Source organism: Palaemon carinicauda, chromosome 42 (assembly GCF_036898095.1).
Source record: "Palaemon carinicauda isolate YSFRI2023 chromosome 42, ASM3689809v2, whole genome shotgun sequence".
Classification (NCBI taxonomy): Eukaryota; Metazoa; Arthropoda; class Malacostraca; order Decapoda; family Palaemonidae; genus Palaemon; species Palaemon carinicauda.
The window spans coordinates 46,136,361-46,161,360 of NC_090766.1; the positions used below are offsets into that span (position 1 = coordinate 46,136,361).

General features: G+C 34.5%; 1 protein-coding gene across 1 annotated transcript in view; it reads left to right on the plus strand.

Moving 5' to 3' along the window:
• Positions 1 to 25,000, plus strand: part of LOC137633141 (polycomb group protein Pc-like) — a 1,013,348-nt gene that overhangs the window by 116,574 nt on the left and 871,774 nt on the right. Inside the window, exon 2 of the mRNA XM_068365301.1 lies at positions 18,925 to 18,973. The gene's annotated coding sequence lies outside the window, so the exon portion shown is untranslated. The remainder of the gene's footprint in view (positions 1 to 18,924; positions 18,974 to 25,000) is intronic.

Genomic DNA, 25,000 nt, shown 5'->3' on the forward strand with positions numbered 1-25,000 from the left:
CAATCTGTGAAATTTTTTAGCACAAAAAGTCAAGCAGAAATGTAGATAAACTAGTTAGAAATGCCTAGATCAGTGAAGAGAAGAGATTGGCTTCAGCTAATAAAGAAAACCCGAAAGATTTTTTTTTCATACATACACTTTAGAAAACCAATCAAAAACAACATCAGCCCATTTCGAGACTCGAAGGGTAATCTTATAGCAAAGGATTTGGAAAAAAACCCGACTGATGAATGCATATTTCACCATCGTATTCACTAGGGAAGAATCAATGCCCCTCCCTGAACTAGCTATCAAATATGAAGCGTCACAACCACTCTACAGAATCACCTTTACAATTGAAGGTGTCAAAACGAAAATAAGGGGACTCGGTAAGTCTAAGGCTCCAGGTCCAGATGATATTCATCCAAGCAAGACTAGAACTAGAAGAAGAGATAATCCCGCTCTTACATAATGTTCCGAAAGACCGCCAATGAACGAAAGGCCCCACAAGGATGGACACTAAGCAATGTTCCTCCAATCTATAAGAAGGGACCAAAAGAAGAACCTAGAAACTACAGACCTGTGTGTCTAACTTAGGTACCTTGCAAAATTTTGAATCAATTATAGTAGATTCAATAGTAGAATATATAGAGAAAAACAATTTTCTGATAGACAGCTGCCATGGTTTTAGACAAAAGAGATCTTGTGTAACAAATCTTGGAATTTTTCCACAACATGTTTAGCATTTATGACAAAGGCAGGGCAATAGACATCATATACTTAGGCTTTCAAAAGACTTTGGCAAAGTCCCTCACATAAAATTAATGGTTAAAATTAGAGCAGTAGGCATCATTGACGAGCCAGCTGAATGGATCGAAGATTGGCTGACAAACAAAACAGAGTTGTAATCAATGGAGAAGCCTCAGGGTGGGCAGCTGTTACTAGCGGAGTACCTCAAGGAACCGTCCTAGGCCCATTGCTATTTCTGATTTACCTTAACGACATAATATTAGGATTAACTAGTAGGCTAGCCAAATTTGCCGACGATACTAAGCTGGGCATAAATGCTGCGAACTCAGCAGACGGAGAAGCCTTAAGAGAGGATCTAATTAAGTTAGGTGAATGGTCCGGAAAATGGGCAAATGCCTTTCAACTGTGGGAAGTGCAGTTATGCACATAGGTTATAGCAAGACCTTGAGTTATAGTAACCCACAAACAGATTACTCACTGCTGGGTAATGAAATAGAACATGTGGACCAGGAGAAAGATCTCGGTATTTTTATTAGCAAAGATTTGAAGTTCACCAAACAAAAGCGTAAAAGCTGGAAAGAAAGCACATAAACTAAATGGGTTATGTAAAGAGAATTCAAATAGAGAAGCAAAGACACAGTACTTCAGCTGTACACATCACTAAGAAGACCCCATATAGAGTATACATCACTAATAAGACCCCCTATAGAATATGAATCACTAATAAGACTCTATCTATACATCACTAATAAGACCCCATCTAGACTACACGTGACTAATAAGACCCCATCTAGAATATGGAGTCCAGTTATGGGGTTCAAGTATTCAGGATATAGATAGACTGGTAGCAGTACAAGCTAGGGCCACCAAATTAGTTCCTACGCTAAGGCAGTTTGAGTATAGACGGAGGATGGAACATTTGAACTTATTTGATAAGAAATCTCTACGACTAAATGGACAGTTAATAGAGGCATTCAATATTCTTGAAGGAATAACAAATGTAGATTACAATAATCTATTCACGCTTAGCACAAATCAGTCCACAGGCAACGGATGAAAACTGGAATTGAAAAGATACACCACTCTATGTGGTAATTTCTTTACATACAAAATAGAAAATACATAGAACAGACTTCCAGCGGATGTAGTAAACAGTAACACGGTAAACGAGTTCAAGATTAAGTTAGATAATATCATAAAAACAAACTGAACGTTCAAACCAAATCGCTCTACCCAAGAGCAAATGGGGTCTCTCTGATATCCAAAATCCTTGTAACTCTCTCTCTCTCTCTCTCTCTCTCTCTCTCTGCATGCTTTCACCATTTAGTCTATGTTTACCTTTCCTGTATGTACGAGTATAATACACACACTCACGCACTATATATATATATATATATATGTGTGTGTGTGTGTGTGTGTGTGTACACTGTATATAGCTCAAGGTTCATGGGCCTATTTTGTCAAAAAAGACAACTGCCTAAAAATAGAATCTAGAAACTCCCGTCGATTGTTATTAAACTTGATATTTCCTTTCAACGTCGTGACGGTTGAGCGAACACAAACAACGATTTTCTCATTGTCTTTGTCTGTTGACATGGTTCGCGAAACGCTGTTTTTGGGAGGTTAGAGTCTTATGTAGAACACACACTCTCTCTCTCTCTCTCTCTCTCTCTCTCTCTCCCTCTCTCTCTCTCTCTCTCTCTTGTGCGCACAGGGACATAGATGTAATCGCTCTTCAGAGTCGAGTGGTTTACACGCACGCACTCAGAATGGCTATCTACGATGAGTTTTGATTCATATAGATCTTTCTTTATTTGTTTTTCATGTTGTTTGTCCTTTATTGAAGTGTATGATTTTTCTAGATTGTTATTGGTGATGTTTTTGCTCTGTATTCGTTTATTTAGATATTTTAAATGGTGATTTAATTTTGGCAGTTCCTTCTATGAAGGTGTGTCTGTTACTTGCTTATATTAGTTATATTACGAATCGTATAATCACGTGACTAATATGCGTTTATTAAGAAAAACAGATGTTTAAAATAAAACTATAATCAAAATCTCAAATACCTGAGGAAGCAAAGTATCTTTATCCTTAGATTAGATTTTATATGCATTTTATAAAACAATTGTTTTCTTATAATGTTTTGTAACTGTCAACTATTTCCCGTTTTAGAAACAGTGAAATTCACGTTAAATGGAAAGCTGCAGGGTTTGGGTGAGAGTTGGTTTGTCCAACTTTATTTCGTACCTTTATCGCCTCGTTGGGCTTTCGTAATAACTCATAGGATAAACATTTGCACACAAGTTTATTAAACACACTTTGCTAAATAATGGCCCAATGTTTTCAGTACGAGAGAGAGAGAGAGAGAGAGAGAGAGAGAGAGAGAGAGATTTTCATGTTTTTCAATGAGAGAAATTAGACCGTGGAGAATGTTTCAAGATTCCTTGCAACATAAGACTGGCTTGCGAGTGGTAACTTGATTGAATGATTAATTAGACAGTAATTAGAGAGTAAACCAGGTCGTCATTAGAGCGTCGGAAAGGAATGCTGAAGGTAACGTATCTCCTCTTCATGTCTTTTGGCATTGCCTGTATATTACGTAGTTTGCACTGATGCTGCATTTATGTCGGAACAGATTAAGTCATTAAGGCATTTGCGTGATTCCTTCTTGTTAGCCCACTTCCACTGTCCTGTAGCACAGATAATGTGGCAGAGTACATGAATTACTCATGCCGTCTTGGTAGGTAAACTCATGGATTATCTTGAGGCGAAGTGGACATGTACTGTATATGTGTATTAGCTAGTTAGGAGTTGTTGAGTGAGTTATAACAATTTTCATACAGTAAGTGTAATGTTTCGTCTATATCTAGTTCATGTTTGAATTGGGCGAATTTTATTACTCTCTCTCTCTCTCTCTCTCTCTCTCTCTCTCTCTCTCTCTCCTAATATGTTACAGGTGCCCCTCTACCCACAGTCTAGTTTTTCTTTCAATGGGTTGCTAGTGAATAGAGAGAGACCGAAAATAAAATGCTTTTATTCAATTTAAGCGCTTCCATCGCGCTGATGCTTCATGTTGTTTTGGATTTTTCTGATGTGATGTATCAAAATTTATTTGTGCAACATTTAAAGCTCAGGGTTTAATCAATCTCTCTCTCTCTCTCTCTCTCTCTCTCTCTCTCTCTCTCTCTCCACTGCGCGGTATACCAAAAAGAGCTGACGTCTCCCAGCTTGCGTTAGCGAATCCACTTTTGTACTCAAAAGATTAAGAGAATCGGGTTTTCAGATATAGGCCGCTTCTATTTATTGGTCTTTTAGCATCGGTCATAAAGAATACAGCCAACATTTAACCTGCTATTTCATCTAAGGCCAAAAACGCAAGTGGTATCTTTATTTTTTCAAATAAATGTGATATAAAATAAGGAAGGAATAATTTTTGGAAGGTTATTGAGTTCTTTTGGTCTACTGTTTGTGGCAGCAATAGTATGGTTGTAAGTGAACGATATGTTTAGTTTTCATACCATTGAATATTATTTTGTGGACCATGGATTATTATACAGGCTAGGTATTATATATATATATATATATATATATACTGTATATATACACTACGGTAATATCTGATTTTATTAATAAGAGAGAGGGAGAGACACTTATCTATGATGATTTGCTAATTTACCAAAAGTTTACTTGGAATATAAGGGCTGGGAACTTCGCCAGTTAAATTTATAGTAAAGAATTGTCTATTTAAGAAATATAAATATCAAGTTTATATTGGACAATCTGCAGTTAACAAAGCCCTTCCACATTGGCAACGCAGATACACTCACAGCAAGGGAAAAGAGAAATATCTGAGTGATGGATATGTATACGTTTTCGATAGACTTTGAGCTGATAATGCCACGCAGTTTTGGAGATGGGAAAGAAAGCTTTGCAAGGCGCGAAGTCATCTTAAAGAATGGTGACATTGTAAAAGGCATCAATGAGCATTCGCAAACCTCTTTGTAAAAATCACAGCATTTTGGCTATGTAATGCTTATATGATAATATACTTGAGTAGATGTGTATACTGTAATGTGATACATAATTCATAAATATATGTTAGGGTTATATACTGAAAACATGTTCGCACATACATAATCACACACACACACACACACACACACATATATATATATATATATATATATATGTATATATATATATGTGTGTATATATATAGTGTGTGTGTGTATGTATGTATATTTGATTGGAAAAAATATCGAAAGTTAAGTTGAAATTGGGTCTGTTTTTCGAATCCAAATCACAATTTGTTTTGGCACATGGTTGAATAGCATTATTTTGGGTTAAGACACCAATGAAATTATGTCTGCCACTGGTTTATCTAGTAATGTGTCAAGGATATTCTCTTTTTAAACAGATATTGTATGGCATCATAAAACTGAAGTCCTCTGAAACAAAAATGTCCAAATTAGGAACGTAACTTATTTTCTTTCACCATACGTCTTTTCCGTATAGAAACTGGTACTCCAGAGGATTTTAATCTTCAGGTTGTCGGAAACTGCTGACAGATTTCCTTTCGTTTTATTATTATGATAATTTCTATTTCCTCGAGCATCAGGGGAATTGATAGTTTGAAAGCAGAACTATAAGGTACTTCTAGAGGAGATTAGTTTTTTAAGGATCTGTAGCCTCAAGTTAAATTATCGTTTTAGGGGTCTGTTGCCGCAAACTTAAGCTTTTTTTGGACTCGCCGAAAATTACTCTAGTATTCATAATTATTCTTTGTAGTATTACTCTAGTTGATATATCTTATCTGAGTGGGTGGTACTTATATGTAAGAGTAATCTAAATATGAATATATGAACATTCATGTAAAATACACACATACACATTATATATACAGTATATATGTATGTATATGTGTATATATATACATATATATGTATGTATATATATATATATATATATATATTTATATTTATACATATATATATGTACATATATATTTATACATATATATATATATATATGTATATATATATATATGTATATATATGTATATATATATATGTATATATATGTATATATATATATGTATATATATGTATATGTGTATATATATATATGTATATATATATATGTATATATATATATATATGTATATATATATATGTATATATATATATGTATAAATATATATATATATATATATATATATACAAATGCAGCTGTTTCTAGTGCCCTGTATGACAAAGTCCCAAGACATCTCAATTCAATCTCGTGTTGGCCAGCTTTCATTACCACTAGTGGGATATTTTCGTTTGTCATGCACATGAATAAAATATTTGCAATATTTATTATTTTTATCTCTCTCTCTCTCTCTCTCTCTCTCTCTCTCTCTGACACTTTTCAGCAAATTGCGTTTTTAGTTTATTAGTAATTTCGTATTTAGGAAGTTTACAGAGATTTACTTGTTTAATGGACTCCGTCATCTAATCCGTCTTGCTTCACAATCTCTTTTGAAATCTGGAGACCAAAGCAGTGGGGGGGGGGGGAACGTACCGTCCCAAAAACGCTGGCATAAAACTTTGCCTTTCTCAAACGTTTTATTTTTGCCTGAATGCCTTAAGAAGGCTTATGTAAACTTTGTAGGTTAATGATGCAAGCAAATGATTTGTTTTTGCTTTTAGAAGGGAATATCTTCTTTATCCTTACGAAGGATAATTCTTATACTCTGCTTTTTCAGTTTAGATGTGCTTAAAACACAGACACAATATATATATATATATATATATGTGTGTACAGTATACACACACATTATATATATATATATATATATATATACATACATACATATATATGTGTCTGTGTGTGTACAATCGTTTTGTGTCATCAGGCATCACACATTTGATGTCTGCCACAACGACAAATTCAAGGTTTATTTAATGTTTAAGTATATGAGTAAAATTCTCTTTGTTTTATATATTGTTTTACTCAAAAGTTAATGATATACTTTTGAAAACTATTTTAGTACTCGTACATTTATCTCAAAATTAAAAACTCATTCATTCAACTTTAACAAGATAGTCACTCGAAATTAAAACCTTGTGTTGTTTCTCATTCGTCTTCCTTAACAGCCAAGAGAAAAAAAAATCTCGGAGCACAAGGCTCATTAAGGAAGAAACGCATCTGAAAGTGGGATTCTTTCCATTGACTCCCCAGGGAAATCCTTGCGAGATAACAAGGGCAGATGGTGATATAGAGGGGAATGGGGAGGCGGAGAAGGGATGCTGTGAGATAATAGCCGAGAATCCTCATCTCTTTTTCTAAGCCTGAAGAGGCGGAGGAGAACACTGTGCTCCTTAGGTACTATTACTTCGCTATTCTAGATAGTACGGTTTCGCTGTTGCTTTTCAGTTGCCATTGGTCTGAACGTTTTTAGTAACTCCTGTTTTGAACGTTTTCAATAATTCCTGTTTTGGACCTTTTCAGTAACTCAGGTTTTACGCGTTTTGAGTAACTCCTGTTTTGAACGTTTTCAGTAACTCCTGTTTTGAACGTTTTCAGTAACTCCTGTTTTGAACGTTTTTAGTAACTCCTGTTTTGAACGTTTTTAGTAACTCCTGTTTTGAACGTTTTCAGTAACTCCTGTTTGGAATGTTTTCAGTAACTCCCGTTTAAGACGATTTGAGTAACTCCTGTTTTGGACGTTTTTAATAAATCCTGTTTTGAACGTTTTCAGTAACTCCTGTTTTGAACGTTTTTAGTAACTCCTGTTTTGAACGTTTTAGTAACTCCTGTTTTGAACGTTTTCAGTAACCCCTGTTTTAGACGTTTTCAGTAACTCCTGTTTTGGACTTTTTCAATAATTCCTGTTTTAAAATGAGTCTCTTGTTTGGACATCGTCACTAATTCTGGAGTGAACGCTTTGCTGTTGTGAAAGTTTTCAATAGCCCTTGGTATTATTGTTTTATTCGGAAACTGACAGTGCCGTGCTGGATAGATAATGGACGAGATCACTTGTATTCATAAGAAAAGTATTGTCTTGTTAGTTGTGGTTTGATATTGTGTTAACTTTGTTTTAAGTACGTAAACAATGTGAATGTCTAGTGCATTGTAAATGCTAATGAATGGGAATTAGGGGTATTGGTGAAAAAGGCTAAAAAGGAGACCTGACTGATTGCAATAATTGCAGAGGCATTACCCTTACGTCATTTGTCATGAAAATATAAGTATGCTTATTTTAAAGAGACAAGAGAGAAAGAGAGAGATGAACAAGCAGTATTTAGAAAAGGTAGAAGTTTTAATGACTAAATTTTCGTTTTGAGACATGTTTTACAGCAATGCGTAGAATATAGAAATCCACTTTTGATAGCATTTCTGGACTATGAAAAAGCCTTTGATAGTGTGCACCGGCCAATTTTGTGGAGAGTCCTACGTTATTATGAAGTTCCTCTTAGATTATGTAAACGTTAAATTTGAATCTGTTCATGAGCATAGCAAGAGCAAAGTTAATATTAGTGGAGTCCTATTAAAGGAATTTCCAGTGAACAGCGGCGTACTCCAAGGGAATGTGTTGTCAACTATGTAATTTATCCTCCTCATGGATTTTCTAATGCGTAGAACAATAATTGTAGACGGTGAAGGATTGGACTGGATTGGTAACTGGAAATTAGCTGACCTAGAGTCTGCTGATGACGCTCTCCGTATTAACAGAACACTGCAGGATTTGCAATGCTTGCTTACCAGAATGCATGAAATATCAAAGGAGGTTGGACTGAAGATAAATAGAAGAAAGACAGATGATGTGAAGGAAATATGCAATGGATGATGAAATACCATTGGAAAGAAAAAAGTGGAATTATTTAAATATCTAGGAACTATGATCTCTAATATAGGGTATTTAGAATTTGAGTTTAATGAAGGACTGGAAAAGCAATAGGTTAAGTAAAATTAGAAAATCAAATTGCCTGTTAATACATGGAAAAATCAGGCTATATATCAGTTTAGTGAGATTGGTGTTACTATATGGACATGAGTCTTGGTATGACAATGAAACAGTGTCCAAAAGATTTTGTAGATTTGAGAACAAAGCCCTCAGAAGGATTTGGGGAGTTAAATGGCAGGACAGGATAAGAAATTAAACTATAAGAGAGATAACCCGAGCGCAATATGTGGATGAGATCATGAAGGGTAGATGGAGATGTTTTGGGGATGCTCTACGCAATCCCCAAGAGAGATTAGTTCACCAAACATTTAACTGGGCTTCATAATGTACTACAGGAGTTGGAAGACCCAGGCCTACATGGCTGAGGACTACGACGCGTGAAGTCGGAGATATGAGTGTAGAAGTATTGAATTAGAAGCTCAAGATAGAGACGACTGGCGAAATCTAATTGAGGCCCTTTGCGTCAATAGGTGTAGGATATATATATATATATATATATGTGTGTGTGTGTGTGTGTGTGTATGTATGTATGTATGTATGTATGTATTATAGCTATAAAAGGAAAAAGTCTTATCTGAAGTCATCAAGAACTGACATTTTAGGGATCCCATTCTCCTGTATAAATGCCATATCCATGGTATATTTATTGTTGTGAGTTCGGTGTAATTCTTGTATGAATATACTGTAGATAGGACCAGATAACCTTTGAGGATAATGACTCCCTCACGTCCCTTACACACTTTTTACCTTTCTGACTTTCCTTCTCCCATCTTGCTTAATTAACATTTACTTCAAAGGGAAAATGAATAACGGAGATTATTTGCGCTACCCCTCCACACACGCACACACACGCACACAGAGAGAGAGAGAGAGAGAGAGAGAGAGAGAGAGAGAGAGAGGGAGGGGGGGAGGGTTGCGTACCCTTTTGGCGACTGTTAATAGCTTATTTGGAATTAGTATTTTTTATGCTGCAGCAATTGATTGAATTAATATTGAATATACTTTTTTCATATTTTTTATTGGAAGTTTGGGTAATTAGAGAGAGAGAGAGAGAGAGAGAGAGAGAGAGAGAGAGAGAGAGAGCCATCTTATTTGGAATTAAAGTATTTTTTTATGCTGCACCGATTGATTGAGTTAATATTGAATTTTTTCTTTTTTATTGGAAGTTTTCGGTAATTTGAAAGCGAAAAATTTGAGAGAGAGAGAGAGAGAGAGAGAGAGAGAGAGAGAGAGAGAAAGAGAGAGAGAGAGAGTGTGTGATCTTAGTTTTAGCTTCCGTCACCCTTTTAAAGAATATACTAGGTTTTAGTTTGTATTGAAATTTTAACATACCCATATTTTAGCCCAAAATTATTTCAATCGTTTAGTTATCTGAAAATAGAATCCAAATAACAAGTGATGTTTTTTTGCACAAACATTTTTGGAGTAGCATTGAATTGACCTATACCATATTAAAATGGAAAAGGAATAATTTTATTGATATGTAAATCTTATTTTTAACCTTTGCTTTTTACAGAAGTGTTATTTTTTGTCAATTAGATATTGTAATATGCCACCTGATGTTTGCATGTTGCCCAGGCCTGATGTAAAGGTGACAGGAATCGACAGAGTCATCTTTTTAAAGGGTATACAATTGAAAGGGTTGAGGACAACAACAAATGCAGCCTTGTGCAGGACAAAGACCCTAGACATGTCTTTAGTTATGTCTGGGTTTTTGGACAGTTTTCATCACCAAGCTGGCCAGTGCTGATTGGTGATGGTGGAATATTTTTTTTTTTCTGATCGTTAATTGCAAACCAATTTATTGTTGGTGTCCCTGATAGGTACAGCTTTGCTGCTCATGACAATGCACAAACCCTTTCATAGCGTTAAGGTTTCCCCACTCAGAAAAGATATATATATATATATATATATATATATATAATATAATATATATACTTTTATATATATATATACATATATATATATATTTATATATACATATATATATATATGTATATATATATATATATATATATACACACACTAATACACAAAAAGGGAGACACAAAAGACCTGAAAAATTACCGCCAAACGTTTATTCTACGTAATTTATAAAACATTTACAAAGATCACATTAGGCCTAATAAAAAGAGCTAAATTTTAATCAACCAATAGGCTTTAGAATTTGGTATTCAACAACTAGCTATATCTTTGTAATTAACCAGATAATGGAAAAATCAACAGAGTATGACAAACCATACTAAAGTAGAAGGTATTCCAACAACATGTAAGAAAAAGAATAGGAAATGTGCAGGGTCATAGTATAATGAGAATGACAGTCAATAGATGGCAGGAAGAGAAGACCATTTATTGATGAACTAAGAATGTTTGCCGGTGTGGGCTGACGCAGGAAGACCATAAACAGACGCAAGTAAAAGGAAATATCTGGCTATGCTCTGCAAATTATATATATATATATATATATATATATGAAAGTTATTTTCTTGCGAGAACTCACTGATAGAGTCGTGTTTTTTCTCAGGCTGTTTATGTAAGTTTTATCCCGTCAGAAACAATACAACTTAATGCAATCAGAATTATTCTTGGAACCCCTATGTGTGTCAATAGTCATATACTACGAGCGGAAATTGGATTGAAAACTGTTGAAGCAAGAATATGAGAAATGGCCACAGGATAATTACTGAGAACGATAACAACAGATAAAGAATTGATGAAAACCTTCTTGAACACTGGAAGCACGTACAGACAGAAGTGGAATAACGCTGTAAAGAATATTATTATCAAAAAGGAAAATCTTGGATACATAGATGCAATAGATAAGCAACATAAAATACAACCAATACCACCATGGTAGGAACCACAATTTCTCTGCCCGGAACTGAATGAGATTAGAAACAAATGCCCTAAAAAAGATTGTAGACAGTATATGGAATCGCCTCAGGTAATCACAGAAATTCTACAGCTGGTACCTGATACCTGGTACCTTATCAGGCATAGTAAGGGTTACCTTGAAGGGTAGAACGGTATCACTATTAGAAAGAAATGACAAGACTAATGTATTCGATAGATCTTTGTGCCGAGTACCTTATTAGCCCAAGTAAGTTTATCTGAACCGGTGGAAAGGCACATGGTATGAATTATAAATGTAACCAACAGGAATTGTAAGACAGTTGACAACTGGTCAAGAAAAAGGCAATTCCTTTCCCCAAACTGATGGTGGGATGCGCTATTTCTGTATCATATACATAATAAACTTGAGTTAAAATCATCCCTTCGATGCTGGTAATTTTCATTCCAAGTGGTATCAGTTCGTTTTGGGTTATTTTTTATTTTATCTTTTATCATCATCATCTCCTCCTACGCCTATTGACGCAAGGGGTTCAGTTAGATTTCCCCAGTCGTCTCTATCTTGAGCTTTTAAATCAATACTTCTCCATTCGTCGTCATCTACTTCACGCTTCATAGTCCTCAGCCATGTAGATCTGGGTCTTCCAACTCTTCTAGTACTTGAGGAGCCCAGTTGATAGTCTGGTGAACTAATCTCTCTTGAGGAGTGCGAAGAGCTTGCCCAAACCATCTCTATCTGCCCTTCACCATGATCTCATCCACTTATGGCAATTGAGAGAGATTTTTATTTTTATTGTGTACCTTATGCTGTATAATATTAATGGATTTTCAGTTTGATATGTGTTCGTTTGACGGTTTTGTAACGTTTTATGGGTCTTTTTTTTTTCAAATATTGTACACTTTCCAGAGTCCGTTAACCTAAGACCTTGTTAAATAAAGGAAGGAACTTATACGATACCCAATGTTTTATTGAATTCAGCTATATAATAGCATATTCTTATCCTAAGAGTAGATATACGTATTTTAGTCACATTTTGAAAAATGTTTTAATAATTGCTTTGGAATTTGGTAGAGTACTAAACAATTTTTTTTAAAAGCTTTAAGGAAAGATTTATTTTTGATACGCAAATATTACTGAATATTTGTATAAAAATATATTTATGTATAAAGAATATGGTAAAATATTCTAAACTGAATACGTCGGGTAAATGATATTTTGTGTAAGGTTAAAAAATGCCATTCCTTGAAATTTCGGGCGATTTTAAAAAATGATATTTCTATTTGGTAGTACTCCGCGCAAGAAAAAAAAATGTGTTTTCGACATGCGATTTAAGTAAAAGTAGGGTTTATTGATACTTTTTTTGAGCGGGAGGTCGAGACTACAGAAAAGTCCTCTGTCCTTACCTAATTAGGAATGTGTTTTTTTTATCTCTATCGCGAGAGCTGTAAACAGCTTCCTTTTTCAGTTCATCTGTTAGCGGTTTTTCTTGATATAATTCTTCATTTTACTTGGTTTTATATATTTTTTTAATATTTTTGTATATATGATTTTCTCTCTCTCTCTCTCTCTCTCTCTCTCTCTCTCTCGACGGACACGCCAAATGGAAATCGATGATACTTTCTCAAGAATAAAGAAAAGAAGCAAGCTAGTGTTTATGTTTATGGCATTTCAGCGCATCCTTGGGTTGAGGGATGAAGGGATCACGACTTAATTCGCTTGAATGCCATCTATAATGGGATCATTCCTTCATACCTGTAACCTTGCGTATCCTAAGAGGCATGCATGTGATTTGCCGATTCTCTCTCTCTCTCTCTCTCTCTCTCTCTCTCTCTCTCTCTCTCTCTGTTGAAACCAGACATTAATTGAATAGTTATGTGACTGGGTTATATTCTATATCTGAAATCGATAGTTGTTTATCATTATCTAAAAGGCCAAACAACTTCGGGCTTCTTAAGATAGCAAGATTGCATGTTAATAAAATACCACTTGATTCTATGCCAACAAACAACACAAGTTTGATGAAATCTGATTGGTGTAAATTTTCTTTGAACTTTGACTATTGATTTATCTTGTCCAGGTCGATTATTTGGTGTCGATGATCATGTGAGACCATTTTTTATTATTATTTTTTCTATTGAAAATACTATTTGTAGTGGAATTAATAACACCAGATTTTGAAGTATCATGCTTAAATACTTGTAATACTTGAATGTTATGGTCGATTTTACATACGAAATGTTTGTCTACATTTTTTAGGAAAATTTAAACCAGTTTGTATTAAAGCGGAATATGCAACTGGTAAAGTGGTACTCATCTTTCTCTTCGTGAAATATAAAACTAAAGAGATTTCATCAAAACACTCATTTTAGCAACTTTCCTCATTACCTGTTGAATGTCAGCGTAGGTGTGTTGGATCACACGCGCCTGATGAGTAATCGTTTTAAAGGTATTTGGGTTGGTGGTTGAGTATCGATTCCTCTCGTCTCAACTTTTTTTTTCTTTTTTTTTTTGGTTTATATCGTTCCCCACTCAGGAAGTTTTGCCGTTGTGTTTCATTAAGGAGAGTGATTCAGGACTAACAACCCGTAGCAGTCTCCTTTACGTGCAATTTTTATAGGCCTTCTCCGCTGCAATCACTAAGTGCTCGTAATATATTATATGTGTGTGCGTTTGTGTGCGCGCGCGCGTTTGTTTGTGTTTACCCTTTTTTTGTAACTTTTAGTTTATATTTCTCTTCAATCTCTATTATTGTGCTGAACGTTCTGATGTTTTTTATATATATATATATATATATATATATATATATAATATTTATATATATATATGTCGTATTTTTGTACTATTAGAGAATTCTTAAAGCCTATTTACATTGTCATATCGTTTTTGTCAGTTAAATAATTTTATGATGATAGAGAAATAGTGTTTTTTTTTTTTTGCTTGATAAAAATGTATTTAATAAGTTTTTTACGGGTTTTTACTGTATTATCGACTCTACCCAAATCTGGTTTGTAATTGAATCTTTAATAAGAAAAATTTAACAGACGATAATTTTGCCTGTCGGTTTCACAGTGCGGTTAATATTCACTAGATAGACTCTTTTGTTAATTCTTACACCATTTGATCATTCACATCGATTCAGCCTTCGCTCTGTATGCTGACGTCACTGGTGCATTTGAAATCGGCCTGACTGTAGATGAGCTTCGTTTTTTAGCTCGTTGCATGATTTTAAAATATAATTTGGAAAATGTTTACGTTTGTTTCACCATTCAAACTATGCAGACGCCCCTTTGAAAGATGGCGAAATTGCAAAGTACAATTTGGTTTTTGGTGAGGTTGATGGTTATTTTTCTTCCCCTTTATACGAGTAGTTTTTTATTTTATTGTTACTGCACTAGTTAATGCTAGTGTTGATAGTATTCATCTTTTCCCTATTTCTTTGGGTATGGTTGACCCCTTTACCAAGTACACATCGACTGTGATGTTTTTTATGGCTACAGTGGATTAAATCAATATGACTTAGCAATATAAATGCCAGGGAGTCAGATGATGATGATATTCAGTATGATGATAAAGAAGAGTAGAGAAACTAAATTACTGTAGTGGAGAAGAAAATGTACCTAGATCTGCTTGGTGTTTTACGAGTTCGAAAATAGCCACTTTCCACGAGGTGTTGGGGGAAGTTGGTCAAATCTTTGTTAATGAAGGAAAAGGGGAAGTAAAATATATTGTAGTTTTTGAGTGGAAAAGGAGGGACAAAGCTTTTTACTATTATTTAGGACCCTTTTTATGACCCATGCTTCTGTAAAAGCCACGGGTCTTACGGGTTGTGGTCTCTTTGAATTTACTGTACACCGGAAATCCTCTCTCCACAGCACGTGCATTGTGTTATTACTGATGCCATTGTTTTACAAGCAACTTTCATTTTTATGCGTATAGCGTATTTTTTTATTCCAGTTATTGGGTCAGGGTCATATATTAGTAGTAGTAGTAGTAGTATTTGTTGTTGATTTCACACGTTTTAGGGCTTGTGAATGCTGACTATTCATCTTTGTAATTAATTTAGTATTACTTGTTACAATTGGTTATTCATTTCTCCTTCAAGAAATACATGAATCTGCAAGCGTTAATTATATCGATAATTATTAAAGGGATGGAGACTTACCAACTTATATTATATCGAATACCACATAAATGTTATATCTTAAGAAAAAAAAATAATTGACTTGAACTTCTGTGCAGTCGAGGAAAGGGAATTTATTCATAATCCATGCAGGCTAATGAATATTGTCTTGAAACCCTGTTCTAAAGGATAAGCATTGTAGGAAAAACGTAGGCCGAAGGGTGAGGTTTTTCTTCAACCCCAGTTCAGGAAAGTATTACCCTCTGGTTTATAAATTCGTAGTGATAGGAAGCACTTTACGGGGAATTTGTGTTTTTTTTTTTTGGTTTTTTTCTCCGAATATCACTGTTTTGGGGATGACGACTGTGAAATGAGTTTTATACTATGTTCTGTCACCAGGGGTAAATATGTCTTATGTATGATGTAGTATTAGTAGTATTAGTATTAACTGCTAAGCTACAACCCTAGATGGAAAAGCACAATGCTATAAGCCCAGGGGCTCCAACAAGGAAAATAGCTTAGTGAGGAAAGGAAAAAAAAGGAAAAATAAATTTTTAGAAGAGTAACAACATTAAAATAAATATCTCCTATATAAACTATAAACACTTCAACAAAACAAGAGGAAGAGAAATAATAAGGTAAATTTTCATGGTAGGTAGAAATGTTGAAATTTTTATACATAGGCGAAGGATTGCTCTTGTGATCCTAGTGACAATCTCTCTCTCTCTCTCTCTCTCTCTCTCTCTCTCTCTCTCTCTCTCTCTCTCTCTCTCAGAGTATCAAGGTTTTATTTTTTATAGGTATCCCCAGCGGGCCGTCTTTTTTTCCTGTGGAAATTCAACTTTTATTATGCTATCTGGAACAGATAATGGAATTTACTTTGTCCCACTCCATAAGCACCCTTACATTTTAAAACTAAAGGATTTCCATACCACTCTCTCTCTCTCTCTCTCTCTCTCTCTCTCTCTCTCTCTCTCTATATATATATATATATAATATATATATATATATATATAATATATGTGTATATATATATATATATATATATCATCGTTATCACCAGCCGTTGTTAGTTTACTGCACGACAAAGGTCTGAGACACGTCCTTCCACACGCGTCTATATATGGTCTTTCTATGTCAGGCCACACCCGCAAACTTTCTTAGTTCGTAAATCCACCGTCTTCTCTACCTTTCCCTCCTTTGCACTCTATAGGAATACATTCTGTTCTTAATTTCCATCTATTTTCTGTCATTCTCAATATAAATTCGGCCATTCTCAATATAAATTCTGCCCATGTCCATTTCGTTTTCTTTCATGTTAGAATATCATCTACTTTAGTTTGCTCTCGTATCTATGTTACTCTCTCTTCTGTCTCTGTGTTATTCCCATTAGCATTTTTTCCATTACTATTTGAGTTGTAACTAGCTCCAAATTTCTAATGCATAAGTTAGTACTGGTAGGACTGTCTAATTAAATACTTTTCTTTTTAGAGAAAGTGGCATTTTACTTTTCATAATCTCATATTGTTTACCAAAAGCTCTCCTTCTCATGTCTAGCCTAAACACTTTTAAGTATGTATATTTATTAACAATTACTAGAGTTTCATCCATAACTATTATTTGTTGCCTCTCTGCATTCAACTCTTATTAATTTTCAGTCCTACATTTCTGCTTTCTCTATTCAAATATTTTATCTTTTGTAATTCCTCCCATGATTCACTGAATAGAACTGTTGTCTGCAAATCTTAAGTTGTTAAGGTATTCCCCATTAATGTTAATTCCTGCATTTTTTCCATTCTAAATTGATAAAAAAAACTTCTAGGCATGTTGTGAATAATTTAGGAGAAATGGGGTCTCCCTATCTAAATCCTTTCTCTATCGGAGCCTTCTTACTATATACAGTTTTAGGATTGCTTTACTTCCCGTATAGATATCTTCAATTGTTTCATCTATTCCTTGTCTTTGAAGAGCTTTCATTACTGCTGGAGTTTTGGCAGAATCAAAAGCTTCCTCACATTCTATAAATTCCGTACATACTGGTTTGTCATGCTCTGTTGATTTTTACAATAGCTGGTTAATTACATGAATTTGGTGATTTGTGGAATATCTGCTAATAAGGCCTGCCTGCTCTCGGGGTTAATTAAAGTCTAGCTGTCCTTCTATTCGGTCTAATATGATCTATGTAGATATTTTATATATTACTTAAAGTAAATATATTGGGCGGTATTTTATAAGTTCCTTTGTCACTCCCTTTTTGCGAATTAGTATAATGATAAAGTCTTACAAGTTGCAGGTATAGAGCAGTAGTGATATAAGAAATAAAATTGCCAAAAGAAATAATGAAACGCCTGAGTTTGTACCAAAAGTAATAGGAGGATAAGTGAAAAAACCATTAAAGGGCATGAAAAGAGGCAAATCAGCGGGAGAAGATGGCCTAACAATTGATTTAATAATAGATGGATTAGATTTCATGGTAGTAAAACTCGCTGAACATGACATGAAATGTCTGCAAGAATGCTCTATACTTACAGCTTGGAAAATAACTTTAATCATTATATTTTCTTTTCCACCTTTTGCTTGAGGTATAATTGAACACGTTTCCACGTTCTCAGAGGCTGTTATATTTTTATGCTTCGATGGATTAAATCAAAATGGCTTAACTCCTTATATTTTTCATATTTCATGTGGTTCTTTTCCATCTGAGCATCACGTTTCCTTGAGTTTTACGTATATATATATATATATATATATATATATATATATATATATATATATATATATATATATACATATATATATACACACATATATATGCACTTACATATACACACACATATATATATACACATACATACATACACATACATACATACATATACCGATTAGGCTTTTTAATTTATTTTTTTAGTTCTGGTTTCATCAAAAGAAGGTATTTCAAGATTTTGGTAGCATTTTGTTTTTTGTATTGTAACCAACCTGGTTAAATGAAAACTGTTTTTGTAGCACTGATACCTATATATTTATTGTTTACACTTAGCTGTATTTACAGTTCATAAATTTTGTGAAGGTTGTGTATTCACTACTGTCGTCATTTGTGAGCGGCTTTACGCAAAAACTACTGTACGGGTTTTGGTCAAACTTGCCAAGAATGAGTCTATAACCTTTTGGTTAAAGTGTATCGAAATGCAAGTACGCAACAGTACTTATTTTAATATAGTTTTCATGAAGTCTTGTTCATGCTAGATTTCTAATGTTTTTTTTTTTCTGCTTTTCCAGGTACTTTGTCTCTCGGTGGTGATTGTTACCTGGGAGTACCACTCTTCTGGTATGGGTTTCTATTTTCCTATTTCCTTTGACCCAATAAATTTGAAAAGAGGCAGAAAACAAGAATTATTTTTATGGTACAAATAGATTGCTCTCATTATTTGATTTTTTATAAATTATGGTTTTTTTTTTTTTTCATATTCATGTGGTTATTTTATCACTTGAATTGTTCAAGTGATTTGTTATCCGTGTCGCAAATAGGAGGTCGTGAGGTGTCCAGTGGCTTGTGAAATGAGATGAAAAATTACTGGAATTTGTCTGCTTATGTAATGCCTAGCCGGATTAAGTTCATATTTCTCACCCCGGAACTCAAAGTTTGGTGCATTCAGTTGTTTTTGTTATTGTTGTTTTTATTTTTATTTGCTTTTTGTTTATTTGTAATGGATTAGTGGCCTTTATTTTTCAGAATGATTTATTGCATTTTGAATTCATTGTAGTTGTAATTGCTAACAAGGTTATATTTTTTTTTACGTTGAACTGCATTAGGAAAACTTAATCCTTCAGAAATAATTATCTGAAACCTCCTATGAACTTAAAAAGATCTTTAACCCACGGATTCGGAATGGCAATGAAATTTACATTTGTTGTAATTCCGAGGTCTTTATTTTCGTAATTCCTTGGATTATTATGGACGTGAATGGTGCCGGTAGAAACTAGCTTTGGGATTGATTTTTATCCAGAGGTGGTGATAATACTTATTGAATGCTGTATGGGTTACTTTAATGAAGTCGAACACCTTGGAAAAGTTGTAGACAAGATTTCCATACATGAAATTGCCTTTTGGGGGGGTCACACATGTGGACATTTTAAGGAAAAAAACAAAATTATTTTTCAAAGAATGATCCTTTCCCAAAAAATGTCCTTAGGCCCTTTTTGCGTCAATAGGCATAGGAGGAGATGATGATGATGAGCGTGATGTTATTGATAAATTTTATCTAGTAATTAGTATATTATTAATTGCATTCGTATGATGTTTGTACCAACTTAAACTGTTGTACTTTGTTACAAGGTTTTTGAGACATGAACTTATGCTGATAAAAATGTACTCAAATATTTAACTTTTTTTTTTCTTTATAAAAAGGAAATAGACAATTTTTAAACTGCTATTTTCTATAAATAAATGAGATATGCATATACTTTAGACGGTAATTAAGAAATCCGGTGATTAATCAAGTAAAGTTAGAAGATTCGGTGATTAACCAAGGAAATTTAGAAGGTTCAGTGATTTACCTAGAGTTTAGAGGACTAGCCATCGGTAAGCGAATTTAAAAGATTATACGAGTAACTTGTGTAAATTCAAAAGATTTTGCTTATTAATTATGTGAAATCACATCGGTTTCAGAGCGAATTTGTAAACTTACCGATAACAATGTTATAATGAGAAAGAAGTTAGCATTTTTCATCTTTGTATCTTTGTCTCCGAAAGAGGAAGTGAAGTTGGCAGAGAAGTATTGACTTTTGATGAACTACGGAGACCTTTCAAATGTGAGCTTGATCTACAATGATATATCCATCAAGCTCAGGAATGAAATCGGTGGAAAGGGACACCATGGTGAGAGAGAGAGAGAGAGAGAGAGAGAGAGAGAGAGAGAGAGAGAGAGAGAGAGAGAGAGAGAGAGAGAGAGTGAGTTTTTAACAAGGATTTTGGATGTCTCAAACTTTTTAGTCCATCCGGGGAGACTCCATTTGCTCTTGGGTAGAGCGATTTGGCTTAAACGTTTAGAGAGTTTTTATGGTTTTGTCTAACTTGAACTCGTTTACCGTGGTACTGTTTACTGCATCTACTGGAAGTCTGTTCCATGTATTTGCTATCTTGTCTATAAAGAAATTACCACACTGAGTGGTGATGTATCTTTTCAATTCCAGTTTGTATCCGTTACCTCTGGACTGAATGGTGCTAAGCTTGAATGGATCGTTGCAAACTACATTTGTTATTCTTTTAAGAATTTGGAATGCTTCTATTAACTGTCCCCTTAGTCGTCTGTGAGTTTGTAAGATCAAATAAGTTCAAACGTTCCATCCTCCAACTATATCAAAATTGCCCTAGTGTTGAGACTAGTTTGGTGACCCTAGCTTGTAATGCCTTACCTTATTGCCTTATTCCATGTTTGGGTTCCCCCAGGTCCCTCAGTGTGAGGCACCTCGTATATCCACCAGAGAGTTGCTAATGCATCTTCCGGTGTATTTTGCATCTTCCAGTCTTGGATGGTCTGGGATGTATCTTAGGTATTTATCGAGCTTATTCTTAAACACATCTTCGCTCACTCCTGATATGTTTCTTAGATGAGCTGGCAGCGCATTAAATAGTCGCTGCATTATCGATGCTGGTGCGTAGTGAGAGAGAGAGAGAGAGAGAGAGAGAGAGAGAGAGAGAGAGAGAGAGAGAGAGAGAGACTGATGTGGTTTCAGAAAATAGAATATTAGAGAGAAAATATTTTTGTGTCTTTCGTTGCGTGTGCCATTAAGAGTCTTTGTGGAACGTCTTCCCTTTCATCAGCGATCCCCGCCCCACTCTTTACAGGATCTAATATTCATTTGAAGATGAGGAGGAATTGGAAAGATCCATTGTGTACCACCAGTGATACTTCTTAAATGAGGATTGTCCTTTTGTGTTGTTATTCCCGGCTTAAGAGGTATTTGGTTTCTTTGTTAGTTTTTATTTTAAGAAAGAATAACTGTTAGATATTATTATTATTATTATTATTATTATTATTTTTTCGGAGATGGAATTTTTCCAGATGTGGTGATGTACTCTCTCTCTCTCTCTCTCTCTCTCTCTCTCTCTCTCTCTCTCTCTCTCTCTCTCTCTCTCTCTCTCTCTCTCTCACACACATTATTGAATCATGAATTGCTATGGAGTCTTGTCAGAAGTATTTTGGTCTCAAAGAGGCTGACGTCACTTCGATTTATTTGTTAATGGCAGATTAAATGCTTCCTGATAATTTTTTTATTGTTTCCGTTTATGCAATTCTAACTCGTTCTCTCCTCTGTCGTGGCGTTTTCGGTAACCCCCTCAGCTGGTAGGATTGGGAAGCCACGGTTCGAGGCTCTAACGAGTCTAAACGGACGAAGTGGAACAGATTGGTCGTTTTTTAGTGGATAACTGACCGTTGCGGTTCGCCTCTAGGGTGGGAAGAGAAATATGAATAGTGCAAAAACAGATGTGAGTGTTTACATTCATCATAACACACATACCATCAAAACATGTGGGCAAATGAAGGTTTATTTCTTCCTCTAAGGGTGAAACTATTCAAAAGGTCTTGTCTCTCTCTCTCCTCAGTAAGGTGGACCTTTGTTTTCTTCTTTATAAGAAATGTTTTTGACTCGCTATCTTACTGAGGTTAAGACTATTTGCCCAATGGATTCAACAGAGTTTTTGGTATTCACGTTTTATATAATATGGCAAACTTTGACTTGTTGATTCTGTTTTTCTTATCTTAAAAATTTCGTTTCTTGCCTGAGGTTATATCTTACATACTTCGGGCAAAAGTCAAGAGAATGACATTACATTGCCCTTACCATTAACCTCTACAATAAGAAAAGGCGTCTCGATAGCACCAAGTTAAGTATCGGCCTGTGCCATGGAAAAGTGGTTCATTGCCCGTAGGAAGACTTCTTAGATTATCTTTATTGGCATTGAGTAACTCTCCATTGGCTTTCCCTTGTAAAAAAATGAAAAAAAAAAAAGATTGCACATAACTAGAGTAATAATTCGCTGAAGGTCTTGAGGGCATTGAACTGTCCTGCAATGGTATTCGTACAGAAAGAATGTAGCTCACAGTCTCACTATGCCCATGAAGACTTCCCAGAAGTGTAATTGTCAGGGACGCGGATAGAGTTGGTTTGGTCAGTCGTCCGTACGTGCGTCTTTTAGAAGAGGGACGGTTAGGGTTACATTACTGCCAGGTGATGGCCGTCAGGAGGATGTAAGGTGACACGGTATTTCACTTGGTAGGTTTGTTTGTGTGCATGTGTGTGTACACGTGTAAACATTCCTTTCGATGCCTCCCGGATCTTCGTAAGTCTGTTAACTAATCATTTCTGTCATGTATTTGTTTTTTTACTTATTCTTCCATTCATTAAGCTGCTTGGGAGAGTATATTCAAAGTTCTATTTTGTATTATATATTATAGTGGTGTTATTAAGGTTGTTGCAATTTTGTACTAAGAAATACGAATACACCCACTCATTTTTGTTTACTGAATCGGCTCTAGATTCGTAACTTATGTTGAATTTTGGGTAACTTTTAAGGAATAATTGTAGACAATTTTAAGCTTGGATATGTACCATGGGAATGATCGGCCAGGTGAGTATGAAACATGGCTTAGATAAGATAAACAAAGTTAGGCCAGGAGAGATATTGCCAAGTCCAAATCATGGTTTATATTTGTGGAGAAGTGATCATGTGGCCCACCCTATTTGGCGATAGACTAAGGCATGTGAGAAAGGAATTGATATATGCCTTAGATGGCTCATTGGGCACAACCTTTAAGAAAAAAACAAAAATGAAAGAGCTGATATAACTTGAAATAAAGAATCCTTCTTGGCGTTTTTTTTTATTCTTTTTCTCAACAATACCAAATATACTTGGTTGGAAGCGATCCTCTTCATAACTTTGGAAGAGTTGTTCTTGGGAGTTATTAGACTCGTTTGTTGGATCTCCTTGCCAATACATCCTAAGTAAAACTCTAAAGGTATTTTCTGTATATTTCTTTTAGATCCATTTTAATGTGAAAGTCCCAAAAGAATAAATAACATCTAAGTAGTAAAGAACACAACAACTTCAACAGTAGGACAAACTATGGTGCTATCTTTCAGCAATTTGTAGAGAATATAAAAGAAAAATGTTTACCAAAGATGAACTTATGAGAGAAATATAAATCATCCTTTGACTTATGATATGCGCTGCTGTTAAGGAAAAGGTTTAGATGAAATAGAACATGCTTTAGGAACAACAGCAAAGGACCTTTAACTTATATGAAGGAATAGGATGTCCTTATATGAGTAAAATGCACTCGTGGATAAACGTTTTACGTTTATTAGGAGAAGGAAGATTGGCGTTATACCTAAAGAAGATTCGGTTTGGCAAATTTATTAGACAATCCATTTATATAATCAGCTAAGAAGAGAGATAGTCGAATTGATATGCCAACTGTCTACCTCTTTACCATGATCCATTGGTATATATGAAATGAATTGCCTCCCCAGCAATAGCACAGTGGCCATATGGTCTGGATTCCATAAATTCATCCATCCAAAAGCATAGATTCAATTCCTGGCCAGGCAGAGGGAATTTTGATGCAGAAAAATATTTTTATAATGGTAATTGAAAGTATAAAAATCACTAGATTTGGTGGCAAAAACCCACAGATATACTGTGTATATGTGTGTGTGTATATATATATATATATATATATATATGTGTGTGTGTGTCAGTAACAATAAAAGCCAGAAAAGAAAACGAGCAACATTGATATGAGAGCAAACTAAAGTTCAGGATATTCAAACAACATGTAAGAAAAACAAATGGACATGGTCAGGACATATAATGTGAGTGTAGACTGACACAGAAAGACCATAAAGATACGGAAGTGGAAGGGCGTCTGGGTATTTGCTCTGTAGTGGATTAGTAAAGGCTTATATATATATATATATATATATATATATATATATATATATATATATATATATATATATATATATATATATATATTATAATTGGATATAGAAATCATCTGCCTCCAACATTTCACATAATTCGCAATTTCTTGTGCTATCAATAAAGAAATTTATACACAATATTAGAATACAGACTAAACCCCGTACAAAGCCGTACACAATCATAAAAAGCAAAAAAAGAAAAAAAGAAAAAAAAATATTAGAAATAAAAGTAAATGGAAAAAATTACGTAACATGTTGAATGATATTGTGGGACCAACCTCACAATACCATAATTTAGAACTGATTACCAACGGAAACCCAACGAAAATGAGAAAGCTATGACAAATATAATTGTGTGTAAGAAGGT